Source organism: Corvus brachyrhynchos, unplaced genomic scaffold, assembly GCF_000691975.1.
Source record: "Corvus brachyrhynchos isolate BGI_N302 unplaced genomic scaffold, ASM69197v1 scaffold433, whole genome shotgun sequence".
Lineage (NCBI taxonomy): Eukaryota > Metazoa > Chordata > Aves > Passeriformes > Corvidae > Corvus > Corvus brachyrhynchos.
In genome coordinates this window covers 303,342-316,269 of record NW_008236935.1, presented here as the reverse complement: position 1 = coordinate 316,269, position 12,928 = coordinate 303,342, and the positions used below count along the sequence as shown (strand labels likewise).

At 37.4% G+C, this 12,928-nt stretch overlaps 1 long non-coding RNA gene across 1 annotated transcript in view; it reads right to left on the bottom strand.

Annotated features, from left to right (window-relative positions):
* Window positions 1-2,262: 2,262 nt before the first annotated feature.
* The window catches only part of LOC103611660, a 20,001-nt gene continuing 9,335 nt past the window's right edge, over window positions 2,263-12,928 (bottom strand). Inside the window, exons 3-4 of the long non-coding RNA XR_552305.1 lie at window positions 7,340-7,417; window positions 2,263-3,939 (exon numbers count right to left, since the gene is read on the bottom strand). This is a non-coding gene — a long non-coding RNA (uncharacterized LOC103611660). The remainder of the gene's footprint in view (window positions 3,940-7,339; window positions 7,418-12,928) is intronic.

Genomic DNA, 12,928 nt, shown 5'->3' with positions numbered 1-12,928 from the left:
GAACTCTAAATGAACCTTAGTAAATAGGGACGTGAGGGGCCACAAAAAGGGGTCTTGTGCTTTTAGAGGGTCATGGGCCTCTTGGACTCAGCCTGTAGTAAGTGAGTGGGAAATGAAATCTTGTGTGAATAGTTCTGGAAGTGTGTGGGGCCACGCTGTGTTTGACAGAGAAGTTTTCAGGAAGCTACAGAAAGACAGAAATTTCTGATTCTGGACTCTTTTTACTTCACAATAAGATCATCTGGCTTTGAGTTACAGGTGATACAAATGGTAACAGAGCCAACATGATCTGAAAGGTCTCTCTCTGATAGCCTCTCCCTTGGCCACCCCTTGACCCCCTTCCTAGCCTTCAACCTTTGACAGTATTTTCCAAATACTGAGGTATTACCACAACCTGGTTTATGACACTGAGGTCTGTCTTTCTCTACCCCTATGAAAAGCAGCTCTTCAGCTTCACTTTGGACTAAACCAAGTTGTTTGTTTCAGTCAGTCCTCATCAGCCACAGTCTCTGCCATCACTCACACCACTCCTGCTGCTTTTCCCTGGCCTCTTGCCACTGTGTACCCATGTTCTCTGAGCTGGGGTGCCCAAGGATGATGTCTTACTTCAGCTGTATCCTTGCCACTGCTGACTGGTGCTAAACCATTACCTCACTTGGCTTGCTGGTTATACTCATGTTCTTCTTTTCACTCACAAGAACATGATGCTACTGAGACAAATCTGGGCTCATTTCATTCTATTTAAATTTCCTTTTTCTTTTTGAACTTCTTATGTGGAATATTGATTTTATTTTTTATCTTTTGTTATATGGTAGTACAGCTTTAATAGTGGAAATTTAATTGGAGTCTGGCACTAAAGTATTATTGATTTAAATTTTTTATGATTCTTTTTCATATGTTTTATATGCATGCAGACGGAATTTAGCTAACTTCTAATGAATATAGTTATTAATACGAATCAGATTTTTTAACACACCTCCTCAGGACACTGTTGGTGGCACAAACTCCAAGGTGTAAGGATTTATGTTTCCTGCATTTGGTAATTAATGATGCAGGTTTTTTAGTATTGGAATTTAATTGATAATTGATAATTAATTTAATTGATGCCATTTTGCCCTACTTTTCATTTAAAATGTGATGCTAAGTGGTAGAAACAGTTCCTTATTTGTGATTTTATCTGCATAGCTGAGAATGCTTTATGAAAGCAAGTGTTCATTACTATTTCTATTTTGCAGAATCTTTTGGGTTTTATTTTTTGTTTGTTTTGCTGAGGGATGAATATTGATTTTCCAGATACTCCAGGATATGTTATAAAAAGGTTTGAAGTTGGAACCAGTGTTTCCTGAATCAATTTATTTGACCATAATGCTTTCAAAATACTCTCACTAGTCTATTTCAGAAATTATTATTTAATTAGGCAGGTAAAAAAGTGGCTGGTCATGGTGTTTTGCAACAACTGACTGTGAGACATATACACTGCACTTTTTTCCTCCAATGATTTAATTCATATAATTTAATAGTTCATTCTGAAGGTGAAAATACGTATATTAAATCCTAGGGGCATTCTTTAAAATGGCCATATGCTTTTTTTTTTTTTTTCTTTAAGGCATGATCATTATAACTTTTTGTCCTTTTTTTTCAATCTTATGAAGCTGATACTACACATGTGCCACAGCCACTATTGCTGATGCAGAAGTGTATGCCATCTTCGCTTACTCAGGAAGCTACTATTAATCACAGTATATATTAAATGATCTTTGCTATATCTATACTATAATGAAACCAATATATGTTCTAAAACTTACCAATGCATGTGTTACTTTTCCACCAATAAAAGTGTTTTTAAGAGAGGACTGTACCAACACTATTTTAAACTGTATTATCCACACAAGGAAAATTACCTTTTAATTCAGTTTACCAGAGCTGGAAAATGAAGTGTATTGTATTTGCCACGCACAGCCCCAGAGTGTTCTCCTGGGGCTACTAAAAATGGCATTGAGTGTCACATCTGACCCAGCCACTCAGCAGTCTGGGAAGCCAAGTATGTGACTGCCATTGTCCAGCAAGCTATCATTTCCCAGATCCAGGTCTGGCATTTAGGTTATCTTGATAGCTATTGTTTAGCAAGTAGAAAAAGGAGTCACCTTTTACTTCACCAGATATTCCTGAAACAAACCTCAGGATTCAGGAAAAGAACAGGTGAAAACAATCAGTGAAAGGAACCCTCCCCTTATTGTAATAAGGAAAGAGACACATCACAACTACCCTTAGAGCTTGCATATTTATTGAACAAATCCTACTAAAATAGCTAAAATACATTGGGTACTTGCATTATTAAAGATCACATTGTTACAAAAGCCTGCATTTTCAGCAGTACACAACTGCAACTATACATAAATGCCACAACTGCTGAATATTACTTCTTGCTCTATATACAGCACAGCAGACATATCTATTCTATTGGAAAATAAAGTGTACAAGGAAAGGGATACAGAAGTTAGGGAAAGGAAAGAAATCTAGAAGTGCAGTGCATGCATTGGTATTTAACAGTCAGAAGCTAAGACAGTTCAGAACAAGGCCTGCCCTGTAAAAGGAAGAGCTAAAAGACAGAATTATATAAAAAATTAAGGTGGGCTTTCAGACTGTGTCTAACACAACAACACTCCATGAGTAGATGATACTGCTTAGTTTTGTGGTTTGTGTTATTTTGTATTGATAGTAGTTTGGGAGCAAGAACAAAAATGTAAAGTCCACGTAGATAGTAGTGTGGAAATGTACACTTTCCCCTTTAGGACTTCTCTTCCCAGAAATTTGCTGTATTTTTCTTACTATATCCCCTAGTTTATGGATTTGAAGAGGACATTAAAACTTGTCCCTTCTTTTAAAAAGGCTTGTAAGAAAAAAAGACAAAAATCAAGAGATTTTGAGAAGTTGGTGGAAAATTATTGCTCATCTTTCTCCATAAGGTGGATAGGAGTCAGAAAGGAGATTTTACGAAAATTACAGTTTTGTGATTGCTCCCACTATAACTGCATGTTTGTGAGTGGACACTGATAGGGAATCAGTTCCTCACTTGTACACTATAAGTAGTTACTCACCTACAGCACTGAATAAGAAAGCCACACTGAAGACACAAGTAAACAAGTCAGTCCAGTCTAAAGAACAACATTCAGAAAAACAAAGTACCAACACCTTCTCAGAACATGGAAATAAAAAATAACTCCATCAGAGCTACCTTGCCAAGGAGCATATTTAAAGTCCAAAATAGCACCATTCATCAGTGTCTCAAATCCCGTGGCAGCATCACGATCACTTACCACAAGGAAACCATGAGTTTCATACTACTTCTATACATCAAAAGAGTACATGGATAAAATATAGAGATATATAGACAATCAATGAAAATAAACTACTAGGCTTGTTACATCTAAATGAAAAAAAAGGGGACTCTCAGCCTCTGCAAGAAGCAGTTTGGGTTGGTGGAAATGGAGAGAGTGGTTTACCAGTTGTGTGTGAGCTGTGGAGTTTGAGTAGTGAAAGACATTGCTGTGGTAGAACCAGGCCTGAGGGCCCACCTGTAATGTTTGTAAACATGGATTCACAGTGTGAAATTCTGAGAGCTTTCGCTTGAGTTAGAATGTTAAAAACTATTTTTTTATGGTACACGTTTATCCACTGTTATTCTCTAAAGCAAGGCTCAGAGTCCCATAGTTTCTTCTTACACTTGATGATTTACACAGAAACAATTTCCAATACATGACACCATGACCTCATCAAACCCATACACCATATGTAATATGAATGGAGAAATAATGTTTAGAAAGCGTAGAGGTAATTGATTTTGGTGAAATGTTGTCCATAGCCACTTGCTGGAGCCAGGCGCGCCCCCTCCACCTCACTTTTCTTGCGATTCACTTCCTTCGAGATGGGGAGATTTCCCTGTGGAGAGGAAAAAGTGGTATTAGCTGTGCTTCTGTTTGGTGGGGTGCTCCCTTCTCCCATCCTAAGCTTTCCATAGTTCCCCAGCTTTAGTTCATCTACTAAACATGACTGAATAACCTGTAAATACTGATGCCACAGAGAACAAAGGGGTTGTTTGAAAACCAGGCAGTTCTTGCAGCACCTGGGAAAAACATTTCACTTGGGCATGAATGAATGTGTCCTAGCAGCAAAAAATGCAGAAGAGCCAACATAAAAGTGCATCTTGTTTATGAAAGATCATTTTAATATTAAGAAAACTTTTTCCAGCTTAGACCTCTCATTTTTAAAAAACCTTACTGTTTAACTTACGTACACTAGTAAGTCACTTCCTTATATTAATCCATCAAAAAGAGCACACACGAAACACTGCAGTGTCTTTCTTGTTCTGGGCAGGTAAGGAAGTGGTGTGCCATATAAGCCAGCTGCCTCAGATCTTTGCTAACCATACATATTAACTGTGCCTATTCAGCAAAGTTTTTAAACAGCATTTAAATATATCTTCATTTTAGGCCTCAGAAAGAAGCCTAAAGGCTAAGCACGTGCCTAAAGTACTCTGCTGATGATACGTCACTATGAGATCTGAAACAAAAATAATTTGTTGAGCTAGTAATGTATCTTAAGGAGAAAAAAAGTCTATGTCTTTTGTGTTTAAAAGGTAAGAATTGTAACGGTGTTTTATTGCTCATATTGTTTAGGATATGTTTGTCACATAAGCATAATGCTTCTCTTTGTATAAGAAATTAAAGTTATCTTCTCCAAGTTCATTTTTTTTTTCTGATGTGAGGGTTGTGAATTTCTGAATTAGGAATTAAACACATGGCAGTTTCCCAATGACCAATAAAATGCCATTTTCAGCAATTTTTCCTTTCCTGGCTCCTTAAACCCAGAATTTTCACTGGGATGTTCATACTTGCTACATTTGCTTGTGCTGGGACTGAAGCAATCCCATGGCTCTCCCCCTTCATTTATCACAGTTTACAGGATAAATTCTGCTTTTAGGTAGGTGAACTCCCCATGGGGTCCTGCACTGCACACAGGTGCAGTTTTCAGTCTGAGCACAGAGCAAATCCCTTCCCGGAGACAACTGGTGGCCTGTTCCTTTGGGGCATCAAGAAGTGGAGGAAAAGAGCAGAATTTGGCCAGGACGTATGCAGAAGGATAAGGAGTTGTAACATACATTTGCTAGAGCCTATATGGGTATTTTGCAAGCATTTCAAAATGAGAAAATAACATTTAATTTTTAGTGACTGTACAAACATATTTCCTCACAGGACTCTAGAAAATTCCATCCTCATGATAATATTTTTACTTATTTTTGTTGTACTAAATTTTCTACTTGTGTATCATTACAGGATATGAAGGGAAAACTAGAAACTTACACATGCAAACAGGCACACCACACAGACCAAAGGTCTGGGCAAATTTCCAAAAGCATTGTGTCGGGCAGTTCCTTTTCAGCTGTGAAAACAACCTCAGTCCTGAAATCCTGCCATACAATCATGAGATATAAAGTCCCTTGTGACCCTTCAAGGTCTGGAAATAAACTGTCATTAAGAACTGAAGCCTTTTCTATTTGTTGGTTGCATGAAAATAAATTTAAAAAAAACCAAACCAACAAACCACTTTTATCTCAAATAATAGTTTTTAAAAATCTATTAATTTTACTTTATTCTTTCAGCAGTTCAAGCTGTTAAGCATTGAGTAGATAAAACTGCTCAGCTGGAGGACTGAAAACTTTCTGCAGTTTTTTTCACCAATTTATCCTAATTAATTTAATAGTACAAATGAAAAAAATTCCAAAGATGTATAGTTTCTGTTAAAGATGATACGCTGCTGGAAGCTGGACTGTGTGCAACTGATCCTGAAGTTGCTTTTGAAGGTCAATTGTGAAATAAAGTTTGGAGCTAGTTCTAAAAACTGGTCATTGTACCAGCATATGCCAAAAAATCTTCTGAAGAATTACATAAAGGCTAGGAAAAAAACACTGTATTTTAAAAACAAGAATCCAGTAACTTTAAAGGGGAAAAAGATTTATAATATGTTTTGGCTAGTTGAGAAACTGTTATCCCTTCTGAGAAACTTTTATTTTAAGCTAAGTACAGCATAAACCCACAGCTATTCATAAATCCAATATAATGCAGCATTGTTGCTATGCTGCACATAGTGCATAGCTTCATTCCTGTTCTTCAGGAGAAATTTCATTTGATGATGAATGACAACTTACTGAAAACTCCTAACTTAACATTTTGAATAAAAATAATCTAGTTAACACACAGCTGATTCATAAAATTAGCAAATTCATCTGGTGTAAGTATGACCCTATAGAGCCCATTCATCATGCTCTGGCACTGCTACCAGTCGTCTCGGCTGAACTGTTGGAATACTGTGAATGCTAAGAATGGCAGTACTGCCACATATGCTAGTTTAGAGACTGGCAGGCTGGCACATGAGCCTGCAAATAGCCCACCTATAAACTTTAGAAGTTCCCTTGTAGAGGAAAAAGTGTACAGGAAAGTATAATGTTATCCAGACGGAATAATAGCAGAGTTTTGTTAACAGGGAGCAGAAGCCTAGCTAATAACTGAAACTTAATCAAAATGATTTTCCATGTGTTCTCTTCTTTACTTACCTGCTTGAGCCAGTAATTGAAAGGGAATATGAGAATAAAACATGTACATCCTGTAGTTCTGCGTAATCTGTTATCTTTCGCTACTCAAATTTAATGTCCAGATTCACATTTCTTAAACCAGTAATGGTAACAGAATGAAATCTTATTAATTCTGTCTAATGAGCCACATCTTCTGCCTTTATGTTGTGGTACTTCTTGTCAAACTCAGATGAAAACTACCTTGCTTTGTATGCTTGTTACTTGTGCCAGGTAAGGCACAAGCAAGGTACTTAATAAAAGATAAGCAACACCTAGTTCCTCCTGCTGCATTATCATTGACTTTTTCATCTGCATTGCTAGGAAAGCATTGCCAAAATTAAGCATTCAGAACTCAGATGTCAGGCTTGTAAAATTATGAGACAGGCTTAAGAAATATGGGCCCTTGAAAATTAGTATGTTTTCCTTCTGGTGTGCAGCCAGCAAGAGTCCATGTTTTCTGCAAACCCGAAGGCTAAAAACATGATTATAAAATGAAAGCTGAAATCTTCAGTTAACTGCATGGTGCAAGGAGCCAAGGCTTTAAGAAAAACAGAGTAACATGAGACACGTGATGAAATCATGAGGCCTGGCTACTTTCTTGAAGTGGTTGTAAAATAAAATACATTGAACTTTCAAGTTTTAAATTCTTTTTTCTGAAAACTTTCATCTTAGCAAACTATTGCATGAAAGAAATTACACAAATAACTTTACCTTTGGAAATTCCCCATCCCCACGGCTGGTTGGAAAGATCTTCTGGCTTAACCAAATCATTGAACTTGGCTGATAAACCTGCAGTGACATAAATATATACAAGATCTTACTAACAAAGAGAGATTCATTAAATGCAGTGGTGTTCATGTGACAGACAGCATGACTGAAACAAGTCTGATGTCAGTAGAGCTTAGCCCAGAGTGTTTAATGTTTAGTGCATATTTTTTTATACCCATGACAACATCTGTCCCTAGAGAATTCCAACTATATTGTTTTATGTTTATCTGCATTCAACAGGCGCTTTAAGAAAAAATAAATAAGAGCATTTTTTTTTAATATCTCTGATAAATTCTTTATAAGAGGATGTCTGTGATAATGAACTTGCTGAGGATATTGTGAGAAAACATGTCCATTCCCTTCTGCCAGAGGTCACTGGCAAAGGACTGTTTAATGAAGTTCATTTTCTTTGCTGATGACTGCAGGTGACAAGAGCAACACACATTTGATATCCTTTCACAATGAGTGGTGAACTATAATGTATAACTTTGTAAGATCATTGAAACAATTATAATTCTGTGTTAGCACCCTGTGTTTTCCACATTAAAAAATTTTCAACACATTATAAAACACATAAAAGAAAATAGCTGGCAGCAGGATTTAATGGTTAAGGTGCTGGCCTACAATGTCTACAGGAAAATTCTTCTGTGTAGAATGGGTAAGATCTAGAGCTGGGCACTGACTACAGTGGAGGCTAAAGTGAATAAATATCAAGCTAATGCCTCTCAGCTTCAAGATGAAGATCAGAATATCTCTTCATCTCAGTCTCCGAAATGCTGAAGTGGTGAGGCACAAGTTACACACAGCTGGGCCCTTGGTGTTTGGTGAATTGAACTCTTTCTGCATGACACCTGGATGTCAAACTGTTAGTGTTTTGAGCTAGCCTTTATAAATTACACCATTCAAATTTGTTTGCACTTTGGGAATCAAAACTTTCATTGTCAGTTAAGTAAGTGATGGACCAGTTTCACTCACCGGCTTGCTACTGCACATATATTGAAACATGAGGAAAGTTTTCATTTCTGTGGAGGTGCATGTTGACTATTAGGTGTCACAACTGGACTAGTTCTATCCTGGAGAAATTATTGGAAAATTCTTTAAATCATCTTCCCAATAGAAAATACTGAGCTCTTCTGTAATGCAGGACACAGAGGAGGGAAATTTAAAACACAAAGCTCAAGGCAGTGCCTGCTTTGTACATTGTCCCATGCTTTTCTGCAGTATCAACCACTGTGCTTTCTACTGATTAAAGGAACAGATTGGTGGGGGTTTTTTCATATCTGAGGTCTCAGAAAAGCCAATTCAGCTCTCTGGCTGCGTTTGACATAAAATAACCAATGCATAGCATAGGGCACCCTGTGAATTCAGTTAATGCTCACGCTGAATATTTGAAACACTTGAATGAAAGATACCAAGTAACCTCTGAGCTCTTCTGTTGCTATTTATAATCACCAGTTACCCATTCTGCAGTTATGTCTTGATTTTATTGTGTAGTCATACTTTCTGTGTGAAAACTCGTGGTGGGAAATAGCAATAGGAGTTCAGCTCTACCACAGGACATGCTGTTCACACCAGCAAAGTATACAAAATGTATATAGGAGGATGGCATAAGCATCAGAACACAGTATTAGTCATTATCATGAATACAACCTTCTGTATTTTCCATGGAGCCTGAGATGTATTTAGGTTTGCCTACAGGCCGTGTTATCCCTATTAATAAACTAATAGGAATAAAATAAGCACCTGAAGTTAAATGAAAAAGACAGGAAACCTCAAATTAAATTCATAAAAACTTGGAGGAATTGCAGTTTGAGGGTGGATTTTGGGAATGAAGCAGGACGGAAAAGGTGTAAATTTTAACATGAGCTCACAACTCTGCTCCAGGGTTAAAAAAAACAAACACCAAAACCTACCACCACCCAAAAAATAACCTGCACAATCCCCAAACTCTTTCACAGTAATTCTCTGTAAAGAAAAAAAAATCCATTCATATCCTTTTTTCTTCTTCAAAAACAAATACTGTGGCCCATATTGGTAGATAATAATCACGTGGACCTATTTCACATAGAAGACACACAGAAGTGACTGTTCTGCTATGACTGTACCAGAGTCCTGAATGGACAAAGGACTTTAAATCTCTGCCTTGGGAGCAATGCTGAAGGGCTGGAGAATCATGGCTTAGATCCTGGCCAAATGGAAGAAGATTCTGGAATGGAAAAAAAGATGCTGGCATAGAGAAGTCCACTTAAGATTTACTGTAATTCACTACAAGGGGGAAAAAAAAGACAAAAAGCAAACCATGATGTCTTGCTGTGCTTTATAACTGCAGAAACTACTTAGAAGTTCAAATATACTGATAACTAGGGTGTTAGAAAAACATATAGAACATTAATTCAACGACAGCCGCTCAAAATTACTGATATAAATGTTGCAAGATGAGCTACAGAGAGAGGAAAGCAATGCTCCATTACGGAGTAGGATGTAAGGGTTACAACATTCCAGCTGTTAGCATGAAGCAAATACTCCTAAATAAATGCTTCCATTGATAAACACCAAATTTTCATTTCTTAGTACTTCCTGTGTGACTGTTACACAAGTGCAGGCTTGGCTCAAATAACCAAAGTATCAGAATTCAGAACAGAATTACTGTGCTTTAGGATGGATTGAAAACTGCAGTCAGTGCAAGTCTGCGTAATGCTGACTCACACTGATAGCCTCAGTATTGGATATTCATTAGCCAGACAGTTAAGCTAGGAAGCTTCATCCATGAACTATGACATCTGGGAAGAGCTACCTGAGACACTGCTATACAGCAACATGCAGTTCTGCCTGAAACACTGACAACTTGAAAACTGGGAATTATGGGTCCTCTATGCGTATGTGTTCAGTTTAGTAGCCTCCAGTCTCCTGAAAAGACACAAATAATAAAATTTAATATTGAAGAAAGAGCAAAAGTGGAGGAAAAGAAATGCCTAGTCTATGTACCAGCTCTCTCAGATTCCAGAACAACTGACGGGTTTTTGTGCTGTTTTGGTTTGGGATTTTTTTTTTCAAAACCAGGAGGATTCAAAACCAGCAGAGTCTTCTTTAGTCCTTTTCCCAATAGGCTGAGAAACTCTTTTGCTCTTCCTCCATTTTACCAACATTCAAAATTCCAATTCCGTTTTTTTTTCATTGCAAGCCATGCCTTCTTAAAGAACAATGGTAGGGGAGCACAATATTTTGCCCAGCCTTAAAATAGATACATAGAATAATTTTAACAGAACTGAATGAAACATACTCTATCAGTCACGTCAAAATGCTAAAATTGATTTGGTACCCACTCTTCATTCCTATTCATTACAAGCATCTTTCAAACATTCAGAAAAATCCATCAAGAGGAAAAAACCCTCAGATTTATGGCATGCTAAACTTACTGAAATGATCATACTCCTGTTAAGCATTCCCAAGGTTTTTATAGTTAAGAAAGAATTGAAAAGGCCCTTGGAATTACTTTTTATATCTTTTTTCCCCCATGTGAACCACAACTAAATTCCTGCAATCGAGTCTTGTTCAGGACTTAAGTTGTATTCAACTGCACTCTTCATTTCTTAACTAAAAGTTTATTGAGGAGCAACTGCTCTGAGGAAATCAACAACCACCTTTTAGAGAACTTCAGATAACTTATTTGTCTTACAAATCAATTTTGAGGCAGAGGGAAATGAAAACAAAAAGGAAATGATGACAAGTACTCTAGATCCTAATTCCAAATAAAGGTGACCATCTCCAGTAATTCTGCAGTAGCCTACCTAGGAAAGGAAAAATAAAGAAAACTATAAGAAAAATATTTACTATATGGATTAGCAGTGTAATAGCAGACACAGATGGCAACATGCTGAGAAACAATGGAGTAGAATGATAAGAGGTGTGTGTGGAAAAGAAAGAAAGAAAAAGGCATGTTTGTTCTCTCATTTAACAGCACTAAAATGACATTGTGCAGCTGTGAGGACTAAGTGCCCTGTGCGTGCCTAATCCAGAACAGAGAGAGGGAGAGAGGCCACCCTCCTCCTGAGAGTGGGCTGTATAGCCAAAAAGGAACACTGCTCTTCATTTCTGTACCCACATTTCTTTAAAATTTCTTAGTTACCAGCTACTTTGAGCTGTCGATGTACTTTTCACAGCACATCCTACCATGCACTTCTCAATTCCCCCAAATGCCTCCCACTGCAATAAAATATTTTCTTTCTAACCAACATCCCACAATCACAATCCAAATGCATAAACAATCTTACTGCACCACTGCACAAACACTAAATAAGTAATCTTGTGAATGAAAACCTCACTAATTCTTTTTAAACCAAACTGGAGGGAAAGCTTGCACAAGGATTAAAGCCTTTGCTTCAGTGCAAGGGGTAAACTAATGCTCCCATCTGTAGCAATTTATTTTTAAGACTGTGAGGGGAATATTATGAAAGTATAAAATACAAATATCCACTGTGTTGCTAACCTAGAACACAAGATTTAATACATATAGCAGCTGTCAGCTGAATGGTTGCTGCTTTTTAAGAGTTTAGTTGGGCAGCAGTATTCTATCAGTCAGCTTTTATTTTCCAGGTCTTCTGGAGAGAGCAATGACAAGGCTACATGAAGAGTACTCATCATTACTCCTTATTTCAATGAGTCCTTGAAGTTTTGATGAGCCTTTGTTATATTTAAGAAGCTGTACTCATGATCGAACAGGATGCTGCTATTGTGATAGGCTGACTCTGGAAGAGGCTCACTGAGGAAGCTTTTCCTACTGAAACAGCAGAAACCAAAACTTGGCCAAGTTAAAGTGAAACTTCATTACCTTATCTTAATAATTTAAAAATTCTGTGAACATGTGATTTAGCAGATGGGAGGCTTAACAATTTTGTGAACTTGTTTGCTTGAATGTCTCTGCATCACGAATCTGATCCTCTGCTTGAGGTGCGGCAACAGTCATCCCAAATAACCTGACTTCATGTTTTCAGTATCCTGTCAGGGCAGCAGATTTTTCTGTCATCCCTGTTTTCCACATCAGTGCCATGAACATTAAAAAATCAGTGGGGAAAAACAATAATTTACATTTCTTTCACTTGGTTAACTCCACACAGTAAAGAAAGTTAGATAAATGGTTTGAGAGAACTGATGAAGAATTACATCACGATTCTCCAGCTGGGATTGCTCCAAGTGGCTCACCCTTTTGTGAGACTTTACCTGCCATTGCAATGATAATTGATACTTGGCAGCATATCAGCAGAACATGGCAGGACAACTGTACACCTGAATTTGCCTTTGACTTCTCTGCATCAGCATCCTTTGATGTCTTTGCCTTTTCATGGGGAAGATATCATTGCTGCTTTTTATTCCTCCCTATCTGATGACTCAAACTCACAACCACATAGAGATGAAAAGGCCTAAATGAGACAAGTATGCTTTTCCTTGCATCCCCCTCTCCACACTGCACATGAATTATAAAGTTTATTCATTAGGTATTTGGGGATTTTTATAGTCCTTTGGCATCTCTTCTGC